This window comes from Petaurus breviceps, unplaced genomic scaffold (genome assembly GCF_028583685.1).
Source record: "Petaurus breviceps papuanus isolate PSGF00001 unplaced genomic scaffold, PetGlider_PUasm1.0 90692, whole genome shotgun sequence".
NCBI lineage: Eukaryota > Metazoa > Chordata > Mammalia > Diprotodontia > Petauridae > Petaurus > Petaurus breviceps.
The window spans coordinates 9567618-9581061 of record NW_027187313.1 but is presented as its reverse complement, the minus strand read 5'-3'; the positions used below and the strand labels follow the sequence as shown (position 1 = coordinate 9581061).

General features: G+C 37.2%; 1 protein-coding gene across 5 annotated transcripts in view; it reads left to right on the top strand.

Moving 5' to 3' along the window:
• Window positions 1–13444, top strand: part of DNM3 (dynamin 3) — a 708993-nt gene that overhangs the window by 262397 nt on the left and 433152 nt on the right. The gene's annotated exons all lie outside the window — the stretch shown is intronic.

The following is a 13444-nucleotide window of genomic DNA, read 5'->3' as shown; positions in this document are numbered from 1 at the left end:
TCCTGTTTATGACTAATTCACTCTGCACCCATTAATGTCTTCCCATGCTTCTCTAAATTAATCATATTTTTTGACAGTGTAATAATATTCTATTACTTTCATGCATTGCAATTTGTTTAGCTGTTCCCTGGTGCATTTGCTTTGTTTTCATTTCTTTGCTCTGACACAGTATTCTGCTATGAATATTTTGGTGTTATACAGGTGTTATCATGAAGTTCTTTGATTCAGTATTTCTGAGTCAAAGGTTATAGATATTTTAGTCACTTTCTTAGATTGATTCTAAATTGCTTTCCAGAGTGGCTGACAAATTTACTGCTCTACCAACATATTAATGCACCTTTCTTATCACAGACTTTCTAGCAGTGATTATTTTCATCTTTGCCAATTTCCTGGGAGTTGAAAACTCAGAGCTGTTTCAATGTATATTTCTCTTTTTATTAGTTATTTGGAAAAGTCTTTGATATGATGATTAATAACTTGTAATTCTTTTTGAGATCTGTTTATTTCCTTTGATTTCTTATCCTTTGGGAAATGGCTTTTGCTTCTATATATTTGTGTTACTTACTTATATGTCCTGGATACCTAAACCTTAACTGGAATATTTTATGCAAGAATTTTTTCATCTAGTTGTACATTTCCCATCTTCTTCTAATTATGTTGACTTTTTAAAATGCAAAATCTTTTCAATATGATGTATTTGAGATCATCTATTTTATGTTTGTAATTGCTCCTATCTCTAGTTAATCATGAATTCTCCCTGTGAAAGCTTTTAGTTCTCTTCCAATTTAAAAAAAAAATCATATGTCTTTTAATATAAGGTACCATGTCTGTTTGAGTTAATATAGTGTTAGATTTTAATAAAAATTTAATTTCTCCCTAATTCTTTTCTAGTTTTTCTCATCTTGTCAAAATGGGAATTCTTCCCCAAGTAACACATGTTCTCAGGTTTATTGGAAACTGTTACTGAAGTAAATAGTTTTTGCTTTTTTCCTATGCAAAGTAAGATGCTCAACTAATTTAGTTTTTCAATTTTAAACTAGTTTTAAATCATTTTGATGACTACTATTTTAATTATAATGTCAAGTCTAGAACTTCTATTTCCCTATCATTCTTCCTTTATTCCTTTTTCTTGTAATTACAGAGCCTTTGTTTTTTTTTCAGTATATTGTTATTAAATCTAGTTGTTTAAAATATACCCATGAGAGTTAATAGCTACTGAATTTTTAAATGAATTTAGGTAGTATCATTTTGGTTTAGCTCAGCCATGAGCACTGAGCAGCCCTCTAACTACTTGAGTCATTTTTTAATTTAAGGAGTATTTTGTAATTTCATCAATACAGGTACTGAGTCTATCTTTCTTTGTTGACTGACTCACAGGTATTTTACTCATTGAGGAGTTATTTTGAAAAGGCTTTTCCCTTCTATTGTTCCTTCCTGGATTTTGCTGTTGCTAAATAGAAATATTTTTTATTTTTTGTGGTTTTATTTTTATATCTTGCTAGCATGTTATCTACTTCCATATAGAGAGAGGTAAAAAATCAAGGTACAGAAAGGGACACACATTTTGGGGCTGTGATTATTGTGTGGATTCATTTTGCTTAAATTATTTTTATTTGTTAAAAGTTTTTCCCCCTTGCACCTGGTTTTAGCTGGGGAGGGGGCTTAAGGGGAGTGTGATTCAAATAGACATGCCAAAAAGAGGTTCATTTAAAAAAAATGCAGAGAGAAGTAAAGGAAGTTCAGAAGAAAGCACAGAGAAGCAGAAGAAAACATAGAAATAAAGAAAGACTTGTTAGGTTTGTTTTTCTCCATTTGTTTCTTTGGCATTACTTTTCTTTGTAGCTCAACCTCTGAGGCTACTTCAACTAGCACTGACAAGTTGGGTCCCCAGAGCTGGAATGCTATATTTTCTTTCATAATTCTAGGGGTAGCTCTGAGGGGTTGAGGTATCTTTTTTAGTATTTTAATCTCATGATCTCCCACTGGTAGGTTTTCCCCAATGATTATGAGCTAATACATATCAATTACTAATTAAGTCCATGAAACTTAGCTTTCATAGAAATAGATATTTACTAAAATGGAGTAGAATGACATAGAAGAAGAACATGATATATTCCATTCCCCCAGAGGTTTATGACATGCTCCCCCACTGACTGCTAAAACCAGGAATAAATGGGTTCAAATTTGGATAGTGCACATGGCAATAGGACAAATCACAACTTCTGGAAGTCTTTTTTTTTTTTTACTGGCATAGGCATGTTGTAGCTTTTCTGTTGATTCCTTAGTAGATTAATAAAACTGCCTTTCCTCAGTGTTTCCACTTTATCCTCAGCTCCTGATGAAAGCAATTGATAAGCAACCTAAATAGGAGATAGTAATAGAAGACTTAGTTTCCTGGATGAATTCACGGACCTTGCCAGGCAACTGAATTCTTGGACAGTGAAAGAACTGTCAGCTATGATTGCTGAGTCAATGTCAGTGACATTTCAAAGACAGTGAAGAAGTAGAAAGGTACTGCAAAATTGGAGGAAGACAAATGCTGCAACGGTCACAAAAAGTCTTCATACTACAGATTGGTATACTTGACTTCAATTCCTGGAAAATTTTAGAACATATCAACAGTTATTGGAAAACAACTTAAAAAAGTGATTACAGGGAGTAGAAGCAGGAACTCCACATGACTCTGGCTTCCACCTTCCCCAATTCATGAAAAAGGGGACTCTAAACAAACTTTGGAGCTGCAGAACACACAAAATGACACAGAACTAACCTCCCGCTGAGGACAGCCCAGCAGGCTGGCAGCAAGCAGCTAGCATGGTGCTCTGGGAGTCAAACCCAGCCCCATGCCGAGGTTTTAACCCCAGGGAAGGCCTGACCAGCTGCAGGCCGGAGAGACTCCAGATCATCAATAGCTGTGGCCATCTCCAGAATTATCAACACATAGACACAAAGGACAAAGTGAGAGGTCAGTGCAGTGCAGACTTTGGGACCCAGTAATTGGGAGTGTGTCGGCTTGTGAGCTCAGGACAAGAAGCCTCTAAGGAGCTGTCTGTAGCCACAGCCATGTGGCCCCTTCAGCTCTTGTCCTGCAGACTGTAGGGGGACCAAGTGACCAGTCTGAGGGGTAATCACTTTTGCTTTAACCTGCTTGGATCTGGATTGTGGTCTAGAGTGGAGGTCCTGGGATGTGTGTCCAGCTTGCCAGAGCGTGTGGTGGCTTCAGCAACTAAAACCTCCGGCAGCTGAGAAAACCCCAGCAATTGGGGCAAAAGCTCCCCTGTCTGGTGGCAGAGTCCTACTGTGGCAAAAAGCCCAAAAGTCAAGTAATTGAGTGGCAACATGACCAGGCAAAGGAAACAAAGCAAACAGAAGATTCCAACATTAGACTCCTATTTTGGGGACAAAAAAGAAAAAAAAACATGGAACAGGAGGAAGACAGTGAAGTCAGAACTCCTGCACCAAAAGCTTCAAAGGAAAATATGGGTTGGTTACAGGCCATAGAGGACCTTAAGAAGCAGATAGGAGAAGTGGAGGAAAAATTGGGAAGAGAAAGGAGAACGATGCAAGAAAATTATGAAATGAGAGTCAACAGCCTGACTGAGGAAAATCATACCTTAAAAAATAGACTAACTCAAATGGCAAAAGAGGCTCAAAAAGGCAATAAGGAGAAGAATGCCTTAAAAAGCTGAATTTGCCAGATTGAAAAAGAATCACAAGAGCTCACTGAGGAGAAGCATTCCTTCAGAATTAGATTGGAGTAAATGGAAGCTAATGACTTTATGAGAAATCAAGATGCTGTTAAACAGATCCAAACAAATGAAAGAATAGAAGACAATGTGAAATATGTCATGGGAAAAACCACTGACCTGGAAAATAGATCCAGGAGAGATAGTTTAAAAATTATTGGACTACCTGAAAGCCATGATCAAAGAATGAACCTAGAAATCATCCTCCAAGGAATTCTCAAGGAAAACTGCCCCAATGTTTTAGAACCAGACAGCAAAATAGAGCTTGAAAGAATCCAGAAAACACCTCCTGAAAAAGATTCCAAAAAGAAAACTCCAAGGAATATTATAGCCAGGTTCTGGAGTTCCCAGATTAAGGAGAGAATATTACAAGCAGCCAGGAAGAAACAATTTGAATATTGTGGAAACACAATCAGAATAACCCAGGATCTGGCAGCTTCTACACTGAGGAATCGAAGGGCTTGGAATGTGATATTCTGGAGGTCAAAGGAGCTGGGATTAAAACCAAGAGTCACCTACCCAGCAAAACCAAGTATCATGTTTCAGGGGAAAATATGGTCATTCAGTGGAATAGAGGACTTTCAAGCACTCTTGATGAAAAAACCAGAGTTGAATAGAAAATTTGACATTCAGATACAAGAAGCAAGAGAAGTATGAGAAGGTAAATGGAAAAGAAATCATAAGGAACTTATCAAAGTTGAACTATTAACATTCATACATGGAAAAACAATAATTGTAACTGATGAAACTTTTCTCAGTATGAAAATAGGTGACTGGAATAGAAATAGAAATATATATATATATATATGTCTGTATATGATGTTATTTGGGCATATGAATACATATGTGAATATATGTATATATATTTACAGGTATATATAGAGGGCACAGGACCAATTTAGTAGGAAGGGATGATACTTAAAAGGTGAAATTAAGAGGTGAGAGAGGAATATAATGAGAGGAGATGGGGAGACACAGAACAGGGTAAACTATCTCATATTGAAGAGGCAAGTGAAAATGGTTACAATGGAGGGGAAGATTAGGAAGGCAAAAGGGAATGGGTCAACCTTATTCTCATTGAATTTGGCCTGGGGAGGAAATGAAATACACACAAAATAGGGTATCTTACCCTACAGGAGAATAGGGGGGAAGGGGATGAGAGAGGGGATGATGGAAGGGAGGGCAGGTTGGGGGGGAGGGAAGTTGGAAACATCCACTTTTGAAAAGGGACAGGATCAAAGTAGAGAATAGAACAAGTGGGAGGTGGGATAGGAGGGAGGGAAAGATAGTCAGTTTTTTACAACATATCTACTATGGTAAAGTTTTGCATTAGCTACACATGTACAATCTATACTGAACTGCTTATCTTCCCAGTAAGGGTGGGTGACAAGGGAGGAAGGGAATGAATCTGGAACTCAAAGTTTTAAAATAAAATGTTTAAGATATATATATGTGTGTGTGTGTGTGTGTGTGTGTGTGTGTGTGTGTGTGTGTGTGTACGATTATTAATACTATTTTAAATGAAATTGGGAAATAAGATATACAGGCACTGGGGCATAGAAATCCACCATGCCCTACTGGAAAAGTCGAAAAGGGTATGGGAGATAATATAGTAGAGAGCAGATTGGAGGAGGAGACATCCTGTGGGACTGCTATTTTGGGGCGGTGGGTAGGGGAAAAATGGGGAAAAAATTTGTAACTCAAAATCTGGTGGAAATAAAAAAAAAGAAAAAAGTGATTACAAAGATTGACCATAGATTCTTCAGAAGCAAGTCATGGGTCTGGCTCAGGGTGAGAGAAGTTGACCTTGTCCTGTAGGGTGGCAAGTCCCTTTGGCCACTGGTGTGGAACTTAATGGTGCCAGGCCTAGAGCTGCCCTTGTTGGGATGAGAAATGGTTCTTCCCTTGCCAGAATTTCCTTAGGAACAAACTGTTAGGCAGCAACTCCTATGCAGGGCTGGGCTCTTCCACAAAATTCACGTGCATCTGTTATGTTGGTATTATGGGAATCTTAGTGTAGGAAAGAAAATATCTTCAAAATGATCAGCAAATTTGATGAATTAAAACATATTACCAAGTGAAACTGGGTATTTACTACAGAATCATTTGAGTATTTTACAAAAAAAGTTAAAAACAAAAGGAACTGTTGACCTGTGACCTCCTGGCTGCTTAAGAAAACATCACAGCCATTTAAAACAGTGTGCTAGAGTAGGACACCCACTTGGCAGCTGGTGTATATTTGTAGCTTGCTCTTTGATAAAAAAAAAAACAAAACCAAAAACAAATGAACAAATAAACCTGCCAGGTCGGTAAGGAGAACCTTTTCAGCTCAATTTACCAGTTCAATTGTTAATTATCCCTTTTCCTCACATTGTTTGGAATGATGTGTGTGGTCTGCTGCCTTGGTTAGAAGGATTGTTTTCTGCAAAGGGTGTTAAGAACCAGTGAGTTTGCTCTGTTACTTCAAGACTACTTTCCCCCACCACACTCCCCTTTCCCCACCCCACCCCTCTCCCCCCATAGCAATAGATGGAAGCTACAAAATAACTGGTTCCTCTTTTGCAAATTAATAATTATGTACCACTATTAGGTCTGTTTCCCAAAGTGATCAGGGAAAAAGGAAAAGAACTGCTATGGTCTGAAATATTTATAGCAGCCTCTTTGTGGTGGCAAAGAAGTGGAAATCAAGACTGAATGAGAAGATGGCATAGTAAAAGCACAAACTTGGCATGGGCTCTGGCTTCAACCATCTCCAATACCTGTAAAAAAGTGATTCTAAACAAATTTTAAAGCTACAGAACCCACAAAAAGACAGAGAGAAACAAATCTCCCACTGAAGACAACCTGGCAGGCTGACAAGAAAGGTCTATGGCAGAGTGCTGGGAGCTGAGTGCAGTCCCCAGTGAGCCATGGTTCTGGGCCCAGGGTGGACCCGACCAGCGCCCAGACCAGCCAGAGCAAACTTCAGGAAAGTGAATCACCAGCAGCTACAGCAGTTTCCAGACTCCTCAACCCATAAACATCAAAGAGAAAATAAGTTAATTGGTAACTCTGTTGTAAGGGTGGAGGAACAGTGGGGTTTTCAGGCCCCTGCCCCTAGGGCGAGAAGTGGCAGGAGGTGTGGTGGTGCCATGTGGCTGCTTTCAGAGCTCCTGGCCTACAGATCATAAGGGACCAAGCAAGCATTCAGAGGCTAATCACTCTTGCTTTGACCTGACCATCATGGTCTTGGGTGGTGGTCCTGGGGTTTGTGGCCAGGGAGCCAGAACTTGTGGGGGCTGTAGAAAGGGTGCCAACTAATAGCTCCAGCAGCTGCAAAATCCTCAGCAATTTGGGACAAAGCTCTCTCCATTCTGGAAGCAGAGTTCTACCATGGCAAAGAGCTCAAAAGTCCAGTAATTGGCAAGATGAGGAAGTGCAATCAGAACTTACAATCATTTTTGGGGGACAAAAAGGATCAAAGTATGGAACTGGATGAGGACAATGAAGTCAGACCTCCTGCATTAAAAGCTTCCAAGAAAAATATGAACTGGCCACAGACCATGGAGGATCTCAAGAAATGTTTTGAAAATCAAGTAAGAGAAGTGGAGGAAAAACTGGGAAGAGAAAGGAGAATGATGCAAGAAAATCATGAAAAGCAATTCAACAGCCTACTAAAGGAGACCCAAAAAATTTTTGAAGAAAATAATACCTTAAAAAGTAGACTCACTCAAATGGAAAAAGAGGTCCAAAAAGCCAATGAGGAGAAGAATGCCTTAAAAAAGTCGAATTTGCCAGATGGAAAATGAATTTCAAAAACTCACTGAAGAGAATAATTCCTTCAAAATTAGATTGGAGCAATTGGAAGCTAATGACTTTATGAGAAATCAAGATACTATAAAACAGATCCAAACAAATGAAAAAATAGAAGGCAATGTGAAATATCTCATTGGAAAAACCACTGACCCAGAAAATAGATCCAAGGGAGATAATTTAAAAATTATTGGACTACCTGAAAGCCATGATCAAAAAAAGAACCCAGAAATCATCCTTCAAGAAATTCTCCATGAGAATTGTCCTGATATTCTAGAAACAAAAGGCAAAATAGAAATAGAAAGAATTCACCGATCACCTCTTGAAAAAAGTATCCAGAAAGAAAACTCCTAGGAATATCATAGCCAAAATCCAGAGTTCCCAGGTCAAGAAGAAAATATTACAAGCATCCTGGAAGGAACAATTTTACTATTGTGGAAACACAATAAGGATAACACAAGATCTAGTAGTTTCTACATTAAGGGATCGAAGGGCTTGGAATATGATATTTCAGAGGTTTAAGGTCTAAGGAGCTAGGATTAAAACCAAGAATCACCTACCCAGCAAAATTGAGTATAATGCTTCAGGGGAAAATATGGTTATTCAAGGAAATAGAGAACTTTCAGGCATTCTTGATGAAAAAACCAGAGCTGAACAAAAAATTTGACTTTCAATAACAAGAAGCAAGAGAAGCATGAAAAGGTAAACAGGAAAAAGAAATCATAAGGAACTTATTAAAGTTGAACTATTTACATTCCTACATGGAAAAACAATAATTGTAAGTCATGAGACTTTTCTCAGTATGAGGATAGTTGAAGGGAATATATATATATATATATATGTTTACGTACATATTTATGTATATATAGGAGGGTGAAGGTGTGTGTAAATATATATGTGAGTGTGTGCATATTTATGTACATGTATACATAGACAGAGGGCACAGGATGGGTTGAATATGAAGGGGCAGTGTCTTAAAAATAAAATTAAGAGGTGAGAGAGGAATATAATGAAAGGAGATAGGGAGAGCTGGATTACGTTAAATTATCTCATATAAAAGAGGCAAGAGAACACTTACAATGGAGGGGAAGAGCAGAAAGGTGAAAGAGAATGGGTCAACCTTACTCTCATTGAATTTGGATTAAGGAGGAAATAACATACACACTCAATTTTGTATCTTAACCTACAGGAAAGCAGGGAGGAAGGGGATAAGAGGGGAGAATGAGAAAAGGGGGGGGCAGAATGGGGGAAAGGGTAGTTAGAAGTAAACACTTTTGAAATGGGACATGGTCAAAGTAGAAAATAGAAAGAGTGGGGGGGGTGGGATAGGATAGAGAGAAATATAGTTAGTCTTTCACAATATAACTACTATTGAAATGTTTTGCATAACTACACATGTACAACCTATGATGAAATGCTTGTCTTCCCAGTGGCAGTGGGTGAGGAGGGAAGAAGGGGAAGACTCTGGAACTCAAAGTTTCAAAAAACAATTGTTAATGCATGTTACATGGAACTGGGAAATAAGATGTACAGGCACTGGCGTATAGAAGTCCTTCTTGCCCTACTAGAAAGTTGAGGGGGAAATGGGGGAGAATATAAGAGAGAACAGATTGGGGGAAGGGGTATTCAGTAGGCTTGCTATTCTGGGGTGGGAGGTAGGGGAGAGATAGGGAGAAACATTTGTAACTCAATATCTTCTGGAAATGAATGTTGAAAACTAAAAATAAATAAATTGGAAAAAAAGAAATGGAAATCAAGGGAATTGCCCTTCAACTGGGGAATGACTGAAGAAAATTGTGGTGTTCCATTGTGATGGAATATTGATGTGCTACTGTAAGAAATAATGAGCAGGATAATTATAGAAATAACATAGAAAGACTTGCATTAAATAATAAAGAGTGAAATGAACAGAGCCAAGAGATTGTTATATGCAGTAACAAGTAATGTTCAGAAAATAACTGTGAACAACTAAGCTGTTCTAAGTATTATGAATACTCAAATCAACTGCAGGGGACCTATAAAGGAAGTTGCTATCCACCTCTAAAGAAAAAACTGATGGATAGGAGTATACATAGAATGGGTTTACATACATCCATGCAAATATATGTACATACACACATATTTATGCATCAAATCTCAGCATTCTCTAGTGTTGGGTGGGGAGGGAGACATTATCCCTGTGAAGTAGATATTGGGTTGTCCCCATTTTATCTAAGAACAAGTCAAGGAGTGTCTGAGACAAAGGTGTCTCATTTGAATTTAAGTCTGATTCAGGTTCAATTCTCTATATACCGTGCCACCTTGCTGTTTCTAGGCAAGTGAACTTGTATTATTTATGCAATATACATGTGTTGAGCATGGTCCATACTGCAGAAAATTCCTTATGGAAAATGATCTTTATTGCCCCTTCTACTTGTAGTCAGTCATTATATGAACTGCACGTTAATGTTAAGAGAACACAGCACATAATAGAAATGTAGAAATTGATACATACTATGTATATAGGTATCTAGGACCTGAGAACTAGAATGCCATGACACTGGCATATCAGGTCCTCTCCAAATTGCATATTCATTTCAATGTCATGTCCTCATTTCGATCGATATCAAATCCTTCTTACTTCAGTATTTTGATAGTATTTGGATGTTTGTATTTTGCCTATAAGCTACTTGCTTTCTTTTTGGGAAAATACATTTCTTATTTAATTAAAAGAGGTCATGACAGACTAACCTTGTGTCCTTTTGTGATTAGGCTATTAAACTACTGGATATCGGGAATGATATTGTTTTCTTAAATTCCAGCAAAGCATTTGATGAAGCTAGCTGCTACTATTCTTGCAGAAAAGATGGATATATATTTAGTCAAGGTGATAGTACAATTAGATGATTTCAGGACTGGTTCAATGGCTAAACTCAAAGAGTAGTCATTAATAATTCCATATCAGCTTTGCAAGTTTTGTCCAGTGGAGTTCTTTAGGACTCTGTGCTTGTCTGTGAACTATTTAAGATTTTTATCAATAACTTCTATCAGAGGTATCAAATTTACAACTTGGAAAAATTCCCCAGTGTATTTCACACAAGATTAAAATGTAATTGGGAAATGTTTAACAAAATAAATAAAAATACAGTAGAACATGGATAATGCTAATTTGTGATGTTCTAAGTCAATATGCTCCCTCAGGGAACTCATTTCTATTTGAGTTTGACACAAAGGCATACATGGCTTGCTTATCAAATGATAGATGACCCAAAGCTGTGATGAATAGCTAATAGACTCAGAATCCAAAAAATATTCTGACTACCTATAGTCAGAATCTTAGTTTTTCTTCATAAGGCTATCATATTAATTGTTCTCTGAATTCTGCTTGCTTTGATCTCCATCAGTTCATAAAGGTCTTTCCAGGTTATTCTGAAGGTGCTCATTTTAAAATTTCTTATGGCACAACAATATTCTATTCCATTAACATACTATTGTTTAACTTTAGCCATTCTCTAATAGGACAACTCCCTTAGTTTTCAGTTTGGGGCTGCTATAAAAAGAGCTGCTATAAAAAAAAAATACGTACATGGGTGATGTATCAGTGTATACACACACATAGGTCCTTTTCCTCTTTTTTTGATCTCTTTGGGAATATATTCATATGGTAGTAGTAGTATAACTGAGTCAATGGCTAAGTTTATTTCAATTATTTGTGGGGAATAATTCTAAATTGTTTTGAAGAATAGTTGAACCAATTCACAGCTTGTGCTTTCTTATAGCCCCAACAACTATTGCCATTCTTGTCTTTTATTGTCTTTGCCATTTAATGAGTATAAAACAGAACCTCAAAAGTTTTTTTAATTTGAATATTTCTGATTATTAGTTATTTAATGGATTTTTAAAAATATAGCTATTGGTAGCTTAGATTATTTTTTCCTTTAAAAACCACCTGTTCATTTCCTTCCATCATGTATCTATTGAGTTTGTTCTTATGAGTTTGAATCAGTTCCTTATTTATCATAGATATAAGATCTTTATAAGGTAAACTTGCTACAGATTATGTTCTTGAAGGAGAATTTTATAATATTATTTACACAGTACATTTTCCCTTTCCATCTTTCTGTTATCACATATAGGTCATAAAATATGTTATTTGTAATGTGATCAAGTTTGTGCTGCTGTAGGGTGATTTTACTCTGGATTTTCCTGATGTCTACATGTGTGATTTTCCAATTATAATCAAGTTTCTATGTTTAACAGTCAAATATTTCAGAGGAAAAACATTCATGGAGTTTGTTATTATCTTTGCCTAAAAAAGCACCAAATTCTGTTTTTCCCCATACACTGAATTTGATTTAGCAATTTACATAAATAATAACTGATCAAATTGTTATTTTATTCCCATTTTTTCTCCATAATCCTACCATTTAAATAGCAAGGCAAGCTTATTAGCAGACCCCTTTTGTGGAGCAAGCTTTCAGGTTCTCATGATCGCCTTTGTTTGTACCATGTGAATGATCTGGCTTCTGAGTTACTGAGATTTATGTTCTCTAGTGGTTTAAAGGAAACGTAGGCTACAGACCCAGCCTGTTAAAGTGATATCTCAATGCCATATAACAGACCAAGGTCTGTTTGTTTTCCAGTGTGCTGAGTATGTCCTGACACCTGTTTTCTCACAGTTGAAATGATACAGTGTGTATACTTCAGTTCTTGTTATATGAGCACCATGAAAATCCTGTGAGTTGTAGCGTTCATTAGATCTCTCTCTCTCCTACAGAATATTTGTGTTGCTACTGGTAAATGCAGTATGTTAGAACCTTGGCATCCAACCATGGAGCTACTTTGATTTTTCTTCTCACATTTTTTTTCTTTTCCTCCCAGAGTACTGAACTCTGGTTTATTACAAGGATGTCTTCTCTCATTTGAATGCAATCTATTGTTTACAAATCACTCGTGTGCATATTTTACCATCCTAGAGAAGATGAAGGTCTTTGCCATTGCTTCTTCAATTTGTATTATCAGTATCTCCATCACTGCCTTGCTTGTGAATTTTGGTAGATGGAGCCTTTCTTTCATCAGCTCCCAACTGCAGGAGCTGGTTGGGAAGTGCTTTTCTCTATGGGTTTATTGAAAATCTAGCAAAGAAAAGGAAGAGAATGTATGGTGTGTGTGTGTGTGTGTGTGTGTGTGTGTGTGTGTGTGTGTGTGCGCGCGCGCATAAGAATGTGCACACTTGTGTATTTCTTCATCTTAGGCTCTAGTCTGATAGGAGTGGTGACTAAATGTTCTTTACATTATTGGTAACCTTGTGGTAAATATTTTTGAGATCTGTTGCTTTTTAGTGGAGCCATATCTAGAGTATGGTAAAACAAGATGATTGACATTAGTCCCATGCTTTGGGAGGTTTCATTTTGCTAGCAACTGGTCCAATGACTCAGGGAAGCAGTTAGCACAGGGAAAAATTCAGTGGCTCAGGCAAATGGTACTAAAAAAAGTTCCAATTTAATTAGAACATGAATTCATCTTCAACATCAGTTTCCAATCAATATAAGAATTTCCCCTTCCTCCAAACTTTGTACATATAACTCACAGGCGGCAAGTTACCCTATTGTGTCTTTATCATTACCCCCAACTTTGAGGTAGGGAGAGGAATATTAAAAATGAATATGATATAAAAACAAAACATAAAAATAAAATAAAATAGGGAGAATATGAAGTTGAGGGAGAAAGAATGATGGATGATTTAAGTTCCTGGGAGACATACAAAGATGCAGAATTCACGATTCATGTACAGGGATTAGCCCTGTTAAGGAGAAAAGCCATCACTTCCTCAGAGGCAGGAAAAGAAGAAAGGATGGATGTAGGAGTAAGAGGGGGGCTCAGAGCTAATACTTTTTCTTGATAAAGTGAGACATGAGGACATCTGC